Raw genomic sequence first — 13,692 nt, 5'->3', positions numbered from 1 at the left:
AAGGCTCAGAGCCTATTATGACATGCGCAGCCAGCGTTCCATTGCCACATTCCGTCTACTGCAGGCGGGATACCTGGATGGCTGAATGTCACTGAGAAGCTCACAGAGACCGCCATAAGCAACAGTTTAAAAGAATGCCACAGACTAATCAACCAAACTTTTTGGGTTGGTTTCTCTTTTATAGTCTGCAGGCATTAAATGAAAGAAGTCAGTGTTCCAGCAGAGGGAGACAACGTTTCAGAAAAGGCATTGTAGCAAACCAAAAAAGAAATTTTAAGCGCAGCAGAGTAACCAGCTCACATACCTGTTAGCTCAGGTGAGTTTAAAAGGCTGCTGTTGATAACAAGGGCATTTGCTAAATAGATGGTGTGTGTGCAACAATATACTGAAAGGTCAATTATATTGTGCAGCTTATCTCACCACCTGTAGTTATTTAGGTGAAAGCTCCAAAATGCTTGCCTAATATGTCTGTTTATCCAAAAGGAAGTATAGAGGGAGAGCTAGATAGATAGCATTGCATTACATTACATTACATGGCAATGCAATGCACAGTTGCTGAAGTTGAACCAAAATGAGCTTGTCATCTGGCTTCTGCAACTTTTAACATGAAAAATCCAATGAGGAGAAGAAAAGCAAAGCCAAAGAGTCCATCCCAAAATCCGACAAACAAGCAAAATGAACAAAAAGCATTGAATTCAATTCTTTCTGATTTTAGAAACTGCATTAAAGAAGGGGTGCACCGGTCCTGGAGATACTGCAATACCAGGTCAATGCGTGGAGTGGACAGAGCAAGCTCTTTTTCCATCTCCCTGTTCTAAAAATCCATTTAATACAGTGCTGGCCAAAAGTATTGGCACCCCTGCAATTCTGTCAGATAATACTCAGTTTCTTCCTGAAAATGATTGCAATCACAAATTCTTTGGTATTATTCTCTTCATTTAATTTGCTTGCAAGGAAAAAACTCAAAAGAGAATGAAGTAAAAATCAAATCATTGATCATTTCACACAAAACTCCAAAAAAGGTCCGGACAAAAGTATTGGCACCCTCAGCCTAATACTTGGTTGCACAACCTTTAGCCAAAATAACTGCGAACAACCGATTCCGGTAACCATCAATGAGTTTCTTACAATGCTCTGCTGGAATTGTAGACCATTCTTCTTTAGCAAACTGCTCCAGGTCCCTGATATTTGAAGGGTGCCTTCTCCAAACTGCCATTTTGAGATCTCTCCACAGGTGTTCTATGGGATTCAGGTCTGGACTCATTGCTGGCCACCTTAGAAGTCTCCAGTGCTTTCTCTCAAACCATTTTATAGTGCTTTTGGAAGTGTGTTTTGGGTCATTGTCCTGCTGGAAGACCCATGACCTCTGAGGGAGACCCAGCTTTCTCACACTGGGCCCTACATTATGCTGCAAAATTTGTTGGTAGTGTTCAGACTTCATAATGCCATGCACACGGTCAAGCAGTCCAGTGCCAGAGGCAGCAAAGCAACCCCAAAACATCAGGGAACCTCCGCCATGTTTGACTGTAGGGACCATGTTCTTTTCTTTGAATGCCTCTTTTTTTCCCTGTACACTCTATGTTGATGCTTTTTCCCAAAAAAGCTCTACTTTTGTCTCATCTGACCAGAGAACATTCTTCCAAAACATTTTAGGCTTTCTCAGGTAAGTTTTGGCAAACTCCAGCCTGGCTTTTTTATATCTCGGGGTAAGAAGTGGGGTTTTCCTGTTTATCCTACCATACAGTCCCTTTTCATTCAGACGCCGACGGATAGTACGGGTTGACACTGTTGTACCCTCGGACTGCAGGGCAGCTTGAACTTGTTTGGATGTTAGTCGAGGTTCTTTATCCACCATCTGCACAATCTTGCGTTGAAATCTCTTGTCAATTTTTCTTTTACATCCACATCTAGGGAGGTTAGCCACAGTGCCATGGGCTTTAAACTTCTTGATGACACTGCGCACGGAAGACTCAGGAACATTCAGGTCTTTGGCGATGGACTTGTAGCCTTGAGATTGCTCATGCTTCCTCACAATTTGGTTTCTCAAGTCCTCAGACAGTTCTTTGGTCTTCTTTCTTTTCTCCATGCTCAATGTGGTACACACAAGGACACAGGACAGAGGTTGAGTCAACTTTAATCCATGTTAACTGGCTGCAAGTGTGATTTAGTTATTGCCAACACCTGTTAGGTGCCACAGGTAAGTTACAGGTGCTGTTAATTACACGAATTAGAGAAGCATCACATGATTTTTCAAAGGGTGCCAATACTTTTGTCCACCACCTTTTTTAGGTTTGGTGTGGAATTATATCCAATTTGGCTTTAGGACAATTCTTTTTGTGTTTTTTTCATTGAAGACAAATTAAATGAAGATAATAATACCTAAGAATTTGTGATTGCAATCATTTTCAGGAAGAAACTGAGTATTATCTGACAGAATTGCAGGGGTGCCAATACTTTTGGCCAGCACTGTATATGGTCCCCAGATAGGGGACGTATCAGATATTAAACTGATAAGAACAGATACTACACTTGATCTTAGCCAAAAGGCCGAGAAGCGATAACCAGAATTGGTTTCCGACTACGGTGCCACCCAAGGATTCTGAAAAGTCCATTTGTGGAGATGGCCACCTGGACTCCCGTTAAGAAGACATGCTGTCAACCTCTAGATCCCTCACATGCCTGCACTTTTCGGCTTGCTGCTGCTGCAATCCACGCGTTTTAGATCTGCATAACTCCACCTCTTTTAGCACAGTACCCTCAACCCCCGGCTGTTCCCACCCGCCTCAACACCGTTGGAAGGGAGGAGAACCAATTAAGGCGGGGGGGGGGGGGTGGAACGAGCAGCTGTCTACCCTTAGCAGGAGGGTTGCTGATTAATTACCTCTCCTGCTGCTGCTGCTGGCTGTCCAGCAGCAGACTGAAGGTGGCTGCTGCTGTGCGCAGGTATATAAAGGCTCAGAGCCTATTATGACACGCGCAGCCAGCGTTCCATTGCCACATTCCGTCTACTGCAGGCGGGATACCTGGATGGCTGAATGTCACTGAGAAGCTCACAGAGACCGCCATAAGCAACAGTTTAAAAGAATGCCACAGACTAATCAACCAAACTTTTTGGGTTGGTTTCTCTTTTATAGTCTGCAGGCATTAAATGAAAGAAGTCAGTGTTCCAGCAGAGGGAGACAACGTTTCAGAAAAGGCATTGTAGCAAACCAAAAAAGAAATTTTAAGCGCAGCAGAGTAACCAGCTCACATACCTGTTAGCTCAGGTGAGTTTAAAAGGCTGCTGTTGATAACAAGGGCATTTGCTAAATAGATGGTGTGTGTGCAACAATATACTGAAAGGTCAATTATATTGTGCAGCTTATCTCACCACCTGTAGTTATTTAGGTGAAAGCTCCAAAATGCTTGCCTAATATGTCTGTTTATCCAAAAGGAAGTATAGAGGGAGAGCTAGATAGATAGCATTGCATTACATTACATTACATGGCAATGCAATGCACAGTTGCTGAAGTTGAACCAAAATGAGCTTGTCATCTGGCTTCTGCAACTTTTAACATGAAAAATCCAATGAGGAGAAGAAAAGCAAAGCCAAAGAGTCCATCCCAAAATCCGACAAACAAGCAAAATGAACAAAAAGCATTGAATTCAATTCTTTCTGATTTTAGAAACTGCATTAAAGAAGGGGTGCACCGGTCCTGGAGATACTGCAATACCAGGTCAATGCGTGGAGTGGACAGAGCAAGCTCTTTTTCCATCTCCCTGTTCTAAAAATCCATTTAATATATGGTCCCCAGATAGGGGACGTATCAGATATTAAACTGATAAGAACAGATACTACACTTGATCTTAGCCAAAAGGCCGAGAAGCGATAACCAGAATTGGTTTCCGACTACGGTGCCACCCAAGGATTCTGAAAAGTCCATTTGTGGAGATGGCCACCTGGACTCCCGTTAAGAAGACATGCTGTCAACCTCTAGATCCCTCACATGCCTGCACTTTTCGGCTTGCTGCTGCTGCAATCCACGCGTTTTAGATCTGCATAACTCCACCTCTTTTAGCACAGTACCCTCAACCCCCGGCTGTTCCCACCCGCCTCAACACCGTTGGAAGGGAGGAGAACCAATTAAGGCGGGGGGGGGGTGGAACGAGCAGCTGTCTACCCTTAGCAGGAGGGTTGCTGATTAATTACCTCTCCTGCTGCTGCTGCTGGCTGTCCAGCAGCAGACTGAAGGTGGCTGCTGCTGTGCGCAGGTATATAAAGGCTCAGAGCCTATTATGACACGCGCAGCCAGCGTTCCATTGCCACATTCCGTCTACTGCAGGCGGGATACCTGGATGGCTGAATGTCACTGAGAAGCTCACAGAGACCGCCATAAGCAACAGTTTAAAAGAATGCCACAGACTAATCAACCAAACTTTTTGGGTTGGTTTCTCTTTTATAGTCTGCAGGCATTAAATGAAAGAAGTCAGTGTTCCAGCAGAGGGAGACAACGTTTCAGAAAAGGCATTGTAGCAAACCAAACAAGAAATTTTAAGCGCAGCAGAGTAACCAGCTCACATACCTGTTAGCTCAGGTGAGTTTAAAAGGCTGCTGTTGATAACAAGGGCATTTGCTAAATAGATGGTGTGTGTGCAACAATATACTGAAAGGTCAATTATATTGTGCAGCTTATCTCACCACCTGTAGTTATTTAGGTGAAAGCTCCAAAATGCTTGCCTAATATGTCTGTTTATCCAAAAGGAAGTATAGAGGGAGAGCTAGATAGATAGCATTGCATTACATTACATTACATGGCAATGCAATGCACAGTTGCTGAAGTTGAACCAAAATGAGCTTGTCATCTGGCTTCTGCAACTTTTAACATGAAAAATCCAATGAGGAGAAGAAAAGCAAAGCCAAAGAGTCCATCCCAAAATCCGACAAACAAGCAAAATGAACAAAAAGCATTGAATTCAATTCTTTCTGATTTTAGAAACTGCATTAAAGAAGGGGTGCACCGGTCCTGGAGATACTGCAATACCAGGTCAATGCGTGGAGTGGACAGAGCAAGCTCTTTTTCCATCTCCCTGTTCTAAAAATCCATTTAATATATGGTCCCCAGATAGGGGACGTATCAGATATTAAACTGATAAGAACAGATACTACACTTGATCTTAGCCAAAAGGCCGAGAAGCGATAACCAGAATTGGTTTCCGACTACGGTGCCACCCAAGGATTCTGAAAAGTCCATTTGTGGAGATGGCCACCTGGACTCCCGTTAAGAAGACATGCTGTCAACCTCTAGATCCCTCACATGCCTGCACTTTTCGGCTTGCTGCTGCTGCAATCCACGCGTTTTAGATCTGCATAACTCCACCTCTTTTAGCACAGTACCCTCAACCCCCGGCTGTTCCCACCCGCCTCAACACCGTTGGAAGGGAGGAGAACCAATTAAGGCGGGGGGGGGGGGGGGGGTGGAACGAGCAGCTGTCTACCCTTAGCAGGAGGGTTGCTGATTAATTACCTCTCCTGCTGCTGCTGCTGCTGGCTGTCCAGCAGCAGACTGAAGGTGGCTGCTGCTGTGCGCAGGTATATAAAGGCTCAGAGCCTATTATGACACGCGCAGCCAGCGTTCCATTGCCACATTCCGTCTACTGCAGGCGGGATACCTGGATGGCTGAATGTCACTGAGAAGCTCACAGAGACCGCCATAAGCAACAGTTTAAAAGAATGCCACAGACTAATCAACCAAACTTTTTGGGTTGGTTTCTCTTTTATAGTCTGCAGGCATTAAATGAAAGAAGTCAGTGTTCCAGCAGAGGGAGACAACGTTTCAGAAAAGGCATTGTAGCAAACCAAAAAAGAAATTTTAAGCGCAGCAGAGTAACCAGCTCACATACCTGTTAGCTCAGGTGAGTTTAAAAGGCTGCTGTTGATAACAAGGGCATTTGCTAAATAGATGGTGTGTGTGCAACAATATACTGAAAGGTCAATTATATTGTGCAGCTTATCTCACCACCTGTAGTTATTTAGGTGAAAGCTCCAAAATGCTTGCCTAATATGTCTGTTTATCCAAAAGGAAGTATAGAGGGAGAGCTAGATAGATAGCATTGCATTACATTACATTACATGGCAATGCAATGCACAGTTGCTGAAGTTGAACCAAAATGAGCTTGTCATCTGGCTTCTGCAACTTTTAACATGAAAAATCCAATGAGGAGAAGAAAAGCAAAGCCAAAGAGTCCATCCCAAAATCCGACAAACAAGCAAAATGAACAAAAAGCATTGAATTCAATTCTTTCTGATTTTAGAAACTGCATTAAAGAAGGGGTGCACCGGTCCTGGAGATACTGCAATACCAGGTCAATGCGTGGAGTGGACAGAGCAAGCTCTTTTTCCATCTCCCTGTTCTAAAAATCCATTTAATATATGGTCCCCAGATAGGGGACGTATCAGATATTAAACTGATAAGAACAGATACTACACTTGATCTTAGCCAAAAGGCCGAGAAGCGATAACCAGAATTGGTTTCCGACTACGGTGCCACCCAAGGATTCTGAAAAGTCCATTTGTGGAGATGGCCACCTGGACTCCCGTTAAGAAGACATGCTGTCAACCTCTAGATCCCTCACATGCCTGCACTTTTCGGCTTGCTGCTGCTGCAATCCACGCGTTTTAGATCTGCATAACTCCACCTCTTTTAGCACAGTACCCTCAACCCCCGGCTGTTCCCACCCGCCTCAACACCGTTGGAAGGGAGGAGAACCAATTAAGGCGGGGGGGGGGGTGGAACGAGCAGCTGTCTACCCTTAGCAGGAGGGTTGCTGATTAATTACCTCTCCTGCTGCTGCTGCTGCTGGCTGTCCAGCAGCAGACTGAAGGTGGCTGCTGCTGTGCGCAGGTATATAAAGGCTCAGAGCCTATTATGACACGCGCAGCCAGCGTTCCATTGCCACATTCCGTCTACTGCAGGCGGGATACCTGGATGGCTGAATGTCACTGAGAAGCTCACAGAGACCGCCATAAGCAACAGTTTAAAAGAATGCCACAGACTAATCAACCAAACTTTTTGGGTTTGTTTCTCTTTTATAGTCTGCAGGCATTAAATGAAAGAAGTCAGTGTTCCAGCAGAGGGAGACAACGTTTCAGAAAAGGCATTGTAGCAAACCAAAAAAGAAATTTTAAGCGCAGCAGAGTAACCAGCTCACATACCTGTTAGCTCAGGTGAGTTTAAAAGGCTGCTGTTGATAACAAGGGCATTTGCTAAATAGATGGTGTGTGTGCAACAATATACTGAAAGGTCAATTATATTGTGCAGCTTATCTCACCACCTGTAGTTATTTAGGTGAAAGCTCCAAAATGCTTGCCTAATATGTCTGTTTATCCAAAAGGAAGTATAGAGGGAGAGCTAGATAGATAGCATTGCATTACATTACATTACATGGCAATGCAATGCACAGTTGCTGAAGTTGAACCAAAATGAGCTTGTCATCTGGCTTCTGCAACTTTTAACATGAAAAATCCAATGAGGAGAAGAAAAGCAAAGCCAAAGAGTCCATCCCAAAATCCGACAAACAAGCAAAATGAACAAAAAGCATTGAATTCAATTCTTTCTGATTTTAGAAACTGCATTAAAGAAGGGGTGCACCGGTCCTGGAGATACTGCAATACCAGGTCAATGCGTGGAGTGGACAGAGCAAGCTCTTTTTCCATCTCCCTGTTCTAAAAATCCATTTAATATATGGTCCCCAGATAGGGGACGTATCAGATATTAAACTGATAAGAACAGATACTACACTTGATCTTAGCCAAAAGGCCGAGAAGCGATAACCAGAATTGGTTTCCGACTACGGTGCCACCCAAGGATTCTGAAAAGTCCATTTGTGGAGATGGCCACCTGGACTCCCGTTAAGAAGACATGCTGTCAACCTCTAGATCCCTCACATGCCTGCACTTTTCGGCTTGCTGCTGCTGCAATCCACGCGTTTTAGATCTGCATAACTCCACCTCTTTTAGCACAGTACCCTCAACCCCCGGCTGTTCCCACCCGCCTCAACACCGTTGGAAGGGAGGAGAACCAATTAAGGCGGGGGGGGGTGGAACGAGCAGCTGTCTACCCTTAGCAGGAGGGTTGCTGATTAATTACCTCTCCTGCTGCTGCTGCTGCTGGCTGTCCAGCAGCAGACTGAAGGTGGCTGCTGCTGTGCGCAGGTATATAAAGGCTCAGAGCCTATTATGACACGCGCAGCCAGCGTTCCATTGCCACATTCCGTCTACTGCAGGCGGGATACCTGGATGGCTGAATGTCACTGAGAAGCTCACAGAGACCGCCATAAGCAACAGTTTAAAAGAATGCCACAGACTAATCAACCAAACTTTTTGGGTTGGTTTCTCTTTTATAGTCTGCAGGCATTAAATGAAAGAAGTCAGTGTTCCAGCAGAGGGAGACAACGTTTCAGAAAAGGCATTGTAGCAAACCAAAAAAGAAATTTTAAGCGCAGCAGAGTAACCAGCTCACATACCTGTTAGCTCAGGTGAGTTTAAAAGGCTGCTGTTGATAACAAGGGCATTTGCTAAATAGATGGTGTGTGTGCAACAATATACTGAAAGGTCAATTATATTGTGCAGCTTATCTCACCACCTGTAGTTATTTAGGTGAAAGCTCCAAAATGCTTGCCTAATATGTCTGTTTATCCAAAAGGAAGTATAGAGGGAGAGCTAGATAGATAGCATTGCATTACATTACATTACATGGCAATGCAATGCACAGTTGCTGAAGTTGAACCAAAATGAGCTTGTCATCTGGCTTCTGCAACTTTTAACATGAAAAATCCAATGAGGAGAAGAAAAGCAAAGCCAAAGAGTCCATCCCAAAATCCGACAAACAAGCAAAATGAACAAAAAGCATTGAATTCAATTCTTTCTGATTTTAGAAACTGCATTAAAGAAGGGGTGCACCGGTCCTGGAGATACTGCAATACCAGGTCAATGCGTGGAGTGGACAGAGCAAGCTCTTTTTCCATCTCCCTGTTCTAAAAATCCATTTAATATATGGTCCCCAGATAGGGGACGTATCAGATATTAAACTGATAAGAACAGATACTACACTTGATCTTAGCCAAAAGGCCGAGAAGCGATAACCAGAATTGGTTTCCGACTACGGTGCCACCCAAGGATTCTGAAAAGTCCATTTGTGGAGATGGCCACCTGGACTCCCGTTAAGAAGACATGCTGTCAACCTCTAGATCCCTCACATGCCTGCACTTTTCGGCTTGCTGCTGCTGCAATCCACGCGTTTTAGATCTGCATAACTCCACCTCTTTTAGCACAGTACCCTCAACCCCCGGCTGTTCCCACCCGCCTCAACACCGTTGGAAGGGAGGAGAACCAATTAAGGCGGGGGGGGGGGGGGGGTGGAACGAGCAGCTGTCTACCCTTAGCAGGAGGGTTGCTGATTAATTACCTCTCCTGCTGCTGCTGCTGCTGGCTGTCCAGCAGCAGACTGAAGGTGGCTGCTGCTGTGCGCAGGTATATAAAGGCTCAGAGCCTATTATGACACGCGCAGCCAGCGTTCCATTGCCACATTCCGTCTACTGCAGGCGGGATACCTGGATGGCTGAATGTCACTGAGAAGCTCACAGAGACCGCCATAAGCAACAGTTTAAAAGAATGCCACAGACTAATCAACCAAACTTTTTGGGTTGGTTTCTCTTTTATAGTCTGCAGGCATTAAATGAAAGAAGTCAGTGTTCCAGCAGAGGGAGACAACGTTTCAGAAAAGGCATTGTAGCAAACCAAAAAAGAAATTTTAAGCGCAGCAGAGTAACCAGCTCACATACCTGTTAGCTCAGGTGAGTTTAAAAGGCTGCTGTTGATAACAAGGGCATTTGCTAAATAGATGGTGTGTGTGCAACAATATACTGAAAGGTCAATTATATTGTGCAGCTTATCTCACCACCTGTAGTTATTTAGGTGAAAGCTCCAAAATGCTTGCCTAATATGTCTGTTTATCCAAAAGGAAGTATAGAGGGAGAGCTAGATAGATAGCATTGCATTACATTACATTACATGGCAATGCAATGCACAGTTGCTGAAGTTGAACCAAAATGAGCTTGTCATCTGGCTTCTGCAACTTTTAACATGAAAAATCCAATGAGGAGAAGAAAAGCAAAGCCAAAGAGTCCATCCCAAAATCCGACAAACAAGCAAAATGAACAAAAAGCATTGAATTCAATTCTTTCTGATTTTAGAAACTGCATTAAAGAAGGGGTGCACCGGTCCTGGAGATACTGCAATACCAGGTCAATGCGTGGAGTGGACAGAGCAAGCTCTTTTTCCATCTCCCTGTTCTAAAAATCCATTTAATATATGGTCCCCAGATAGGGGACGTATCAGATATTAAACTGATAAGAACGAATACTACACTTGATCTTAGCCAAAAGGCCAAGAAGCGATAACCAGAATTGGTTTCCGACTACGGTGCCACCCAAGGATTCTGAAAAGTCCATTTGTGGAGATGGCCACCTGGACTCCCGTTAAGAAGACATGCTGTCAACCTCTAGATCCCTCACATGCCTGCACTTTTCGGCTTGCTGCTGCTGCAATCCACGCGTTTTAGATCTGCATAACTCCACCTCTTTTAGCACAGTACCCTCAACCCCCGGCTGTTCCCACCCGCCTCAACACCGTTGGAAGGGAGGAGAACCAATTAAGGCGGGGGGGGGTGGGGGTGGAACGAGCAGCTGTCTACCCTTAGCAGGAGGGTTGCTGATTAATTACCTCTCCTGCTGCTGTTGCTGCTGGCTGTCCAGCAGCAGACTGAAGGTGGCTGCTGCTGTGCGCAGGTATATAAAGGCTCAGAGCCTATTATGACACGCGCAGCCAGCGTTCCATTGCCACATTCCGTCTACTGCAGGCGGGATACCTGGATGGCTGAATGTCACTGAGAAGCTCACAGAGACCGCCATATGCAACAGTTTAAAAGAATGCCACAGACTAATCAACCAAACTTTTTGGGTTGGTTTCTCTTTTATAGTCTGCAGGCATTAAATGAAAGAAGTCAGTGTTCCAGCAGAGGGAGACAACGTTTCAGAAAAGGCATTGTAGCAAACCAAAAAAGAAATTTTAAGCGCAGCAGAGTAACCAGCTCACATACCTGTTAGCTCAGGTGAGTTTAAAAGGCTGCTGTTGATAACAAGGGCATTTGCTAAATAGATGGTGTGTGTGCAACAATATACTGAAAGGTCAATTATATTGTGCAGCTTATCTCACCACCTGTAGTTATTTAGGTGAAAGCTCCAAAATGCTTGCCTAATATGTCTGTTTATCCAAAAGGAAGTATAGAGGGAGAGCTAGATAGATAGCATTGCATTACATTACATTACATGGCAATGCAATGCACAGTTGCTGAAGTTGAACCAAAATGAGCTTGTCATCTGGCTTCTGCAACTTTTAACATGAAAAATCCAATGAGGAGAAGAAAAGCAAAGCCAAAGAGTCCATCCCAAAATCCGACAAACAAGCAAAATGAACAAAAAGCATTGAATTCAATTCTTTCTGATTTTAGAAACTGCATTAAAGAAGGGGTGCACCGGTCCTGGAGATACTGCAATACCAGGTCAATGCGTGGAGTGGACAGAGCAAGCTCTTTTTCCATCTCCCTGTTCTAAAAATCCATTTAATATATGGTCCCCAGATAGGGGACGTATCAGATATTAAACTGATAAGAACAGATACTACACTTGATCTTAGCCAAAAGGCCGAGAAGCGATAACCAGAATTGGTTTCCGACTACGGTGCCACCCAAGGATTCTGAAAAGTCCATTTGTGGAGATGGCCACCTGGACTCCCGTTAAGAAGACATGCTGTCAACCTCTAGATCCCTCACATGCCTGCACTTTTCGGCTTGCTGCTGCTGCAATCCACGCGTTTTAGATCTGCATAACTCCACCTCTTTTAGCACAGTACCCTCAACCCCCGGCTGTTCCCACCCGCCTCAACACCGTTGGAAGGGAGGAGAACCAATTAAGGCGGGGGGGGGTGGAACGAGCAGCTGTCTACCCTTAGCAGGAGGGTTGCTGATTAATTACCTCTCCTGCTGCTGCTGCTGCTGGCTGTCCAGCAGCAGACTGAAGGTGGCTGCTGCTGTGCGCAGGTATATAAAGGCTCAGAGCCTATTATGACACGCGCAGCCAGCGTTCCATTGCCACATTCCGTCTACTGCAGGCGGGATACCTGGATGGCTGAATGTCACTGAGAAGCTCACAGAGACCGCCATAAGCAACAGTTTAAAAGAATGCCACAGACTAATCAACCAAACTTTTTGGGTTGGTTTCTCTTTTATAGTCTGCAGGCATTAAATGAAAGAAGTCAGTGTTCCAGCAGAGGGAGACAACGTTTCAGAAAAGGCATTGTAGCAAACCAAAAAAGAAATTTTAAGCGCAGCAGAGTAACCAGCTCACATACCTGTTAGCTCAGGTGAGTTTAAAAGGCTGCTGTTGATAACAAGGGCATTTGCTAAATAGATGGTGTGTGTGCAACAATATACTGAAAGGTCAATTATATTGTGCAGCTTATCTCACCACCTGTAGTTATTTAGGTGAAAGCTCCAAAATGCTTGCCTAATATGTCTGTTTATCCAAAAGGAAGTATAGAGGGAGAGCTAGATAGATAGCATTGCATTACATTACATTACATGGCAATGCAATGCACAGTTGCTGAAGTTGAACCAAAATGAGCTTGTCATCTGGCTTCTGCAACTTTTAACATGAAAAATCCAATGAGGAGAAGAAAAGCAAAGCCAAAGAGTCCATCCCAAAATCCGACAAACAAGCAAAATGAACAAAAAGCATTGAATTCAATTCTTTCTGATTTTAGAAACTGCATTAAAGAAGGGGTGCACCGGTCCTGGAGATACTGCAATACCAGGTCAATGCGTGGAGTGGACAGAGCAAGCTCTTTTTCCATCTCCCTGTTCTAAAAATCCATTTAATATATGGTCCCCAGATAGGGGACGTATCAGATATTAAACTGATAAGAACAGATACTACACTTGATCTTAGCCAAAAGGCCGAGAAGAGATAACCAGAATTGGTTTCCGACTACGGTGCCACCCAAGGATTCTGAAAAGTCCATTTGTGGAGATGGCCACCTGGACTCCCGTTAAGAAGACATGCTGTCAACCTCTAGATCCCTCACATGCCTGCACTTTTCGGCTTGCTGCTGCTGCAATCCACGCGTTTTAGATCTGCATAACTCCACCTCTTTTAGCACAGTACCCTCAACCCCCGGCTGTTCCCACCCACCTCAACACCGTTGGAAGGGAGGAGAACCAATTAAGGCGGGGGGGGGGTGGAACGAGCAGCTGTCTACCCTTAGCAGGAGGGTTGCTGATTAATTACCTCTCCTGCTGCTGCTGCTGCTGGCTGTCCAGCAGCAGACTGAAGGTGGCTGCTGCTGTGCGCAGGTATATAAAGGCTCAGAGCCTATTATGACACGCGCAGCCAGCGTTCCATTGCCACATTCCGTCTACTGCAGGCGGGATACCTGGATGGCTGAATGTCACTGAGAAGCTCACAGAGACCGCCATAAGCAACAGTTTAAAAGAATGCCACAGACTAATCAACCAAACTTTTTGGGTTGGTTTCTCTTTTATAGTCTGCAGGCATTAAATGAAAGAAGTCAGTGTTCCAGCAGAGGGAGACAACGTTTCA

General features: G+C 44.8%; 8 non-coding genes and 2 pseudogenes across 8 annotated transcripts; all 10 read right to left on the bottom strand.

The window, feature by feature from the left end:
- Positions 1–729: 729 nt before the first annotated feature.
- LOC141205486 (U2 spliceosomal RNA) lies at positions 730–851 on the bottom strand (annotated as a pseudogene).
- Positions 852–2,439: 1,588 nt separating this feature from the next.
- Positions 2,440–2,559, bottom strand: LOC141205481 (U2 spliceosomal RNA; annotated as a pseudogene).
- A 1,120-nt stretch (positions 2,560–3,679) lies between these two features.
- On the bottom strand, positions 3,680–3,870 carry LOC141205240 (U2 spliceosomal RNA). The gene has a single exon (XR_012276011.1). It is a non-coding gene; the product is annotated as a U2 spliceosomal RNA (small nuclear RNA).
- Positions 3,871–4,987: 1,117 nt separating this feature from the next.
- LOC141205239 (U2 spliceosomal RNA) lies at positions 4,988–5,178 on the bottom strand. Its single transcript, XR_012276010.1, has one exon. It is a non-coding gene; the product is annotated as a U2 spliceosomal RNA (small nuclear RNA).
- Positions 5,179–6,305: 1,127 nt separating this feature from the next.
- On the bottom strand, positions 6,306–6,496 carry LOC141205238 (U2 spliceosomal RNA). The gene has a single exon (XR_012276009.1). It is a non-coding gene; the product is annotated as a U2 spliceosomal RNA (small nuclear RNA).
- Positions 6,497–7,617: 1,121 nt separating this feature from the next.
- Positions 7,618–7,808, bottom strand: LOC141205237 (U2 spliceosomal RNA). Its single transcript, XR_012276008.1, has one exon. It is a non-coding gene; the product is annotated as a U2 spliceosomal RNA (small nuclear RNA).
- A 1,119-nt stretch (positions 7,809–8,927) lies between these two features.
- On the bottom strand, positions 8,928–9,118 carry LOC141205236 (U2 spliceosomal RNA). The gene has a single exon (XR_012276007.1). It is a non-coding gene; the product is annotated as a U2 spliceosomal RNA (small nuclear RNA).
- Positions 9,119–10,244: 1,126 nt separating this feature from the next.
- On the bottom strand, positions 10,245–10,435 carry LOC141205415 (U2 spliceosomal RNA). The gene has a single exon (XR_012276181.1). It is a non-coding gene; the product is annotated as a U2 spliceosomal RNA (small nuclear RNA).
- Positions 10,436–11,560: 1,125 nt separating this feature from the next.
- On the bottom strand, positions 11,561–11,751 carry LOC141205234 (U2 spliceosomal RNA). The gene has a single exon (XR_012276005.1). It is a non-coding gene; the product is annotated as a U2 spliceosomal RNA (small nuclear RNA).
- Positions 11,752–12,870: 1,119 nt separating this feature from the next.
- LOC141205330 (U2 spliceosomal RNA) lies at positions 12,871–13,061 on the bottom strand. Its single transcript, XR_012276098.1, has one exon. It is a non-coding gene; the product is annotated as a U2 spliceosomal RNA (small nuclear RNA).
- Between the last annotated feature and the right edge of the window lie 631 nt (positions 13,062–13,692).

Source organism: Phyllobates terribilis, unplaced genomic scaffold (genome assembly GCF_046119375.1).
Source record: "Phyllobates terribilis strain yellow unplaced genomic scaffold, ASM4611937v1 Scaffold_138__1_contigs__length_4804227, whole genome shotgun sequence".
NCBI classification, from domain to species: domain Eukaryota; kingdom Metazoa; phylum Chordata; class Amphibia; order Anura; family Dendrobatidae; genus Phyllobates; species Phyllobates terribilis.
Note: the sequence above shows the minus strand (reverse complement) of the source record. Positions and strands in the feature narration are given on the sequence as shown.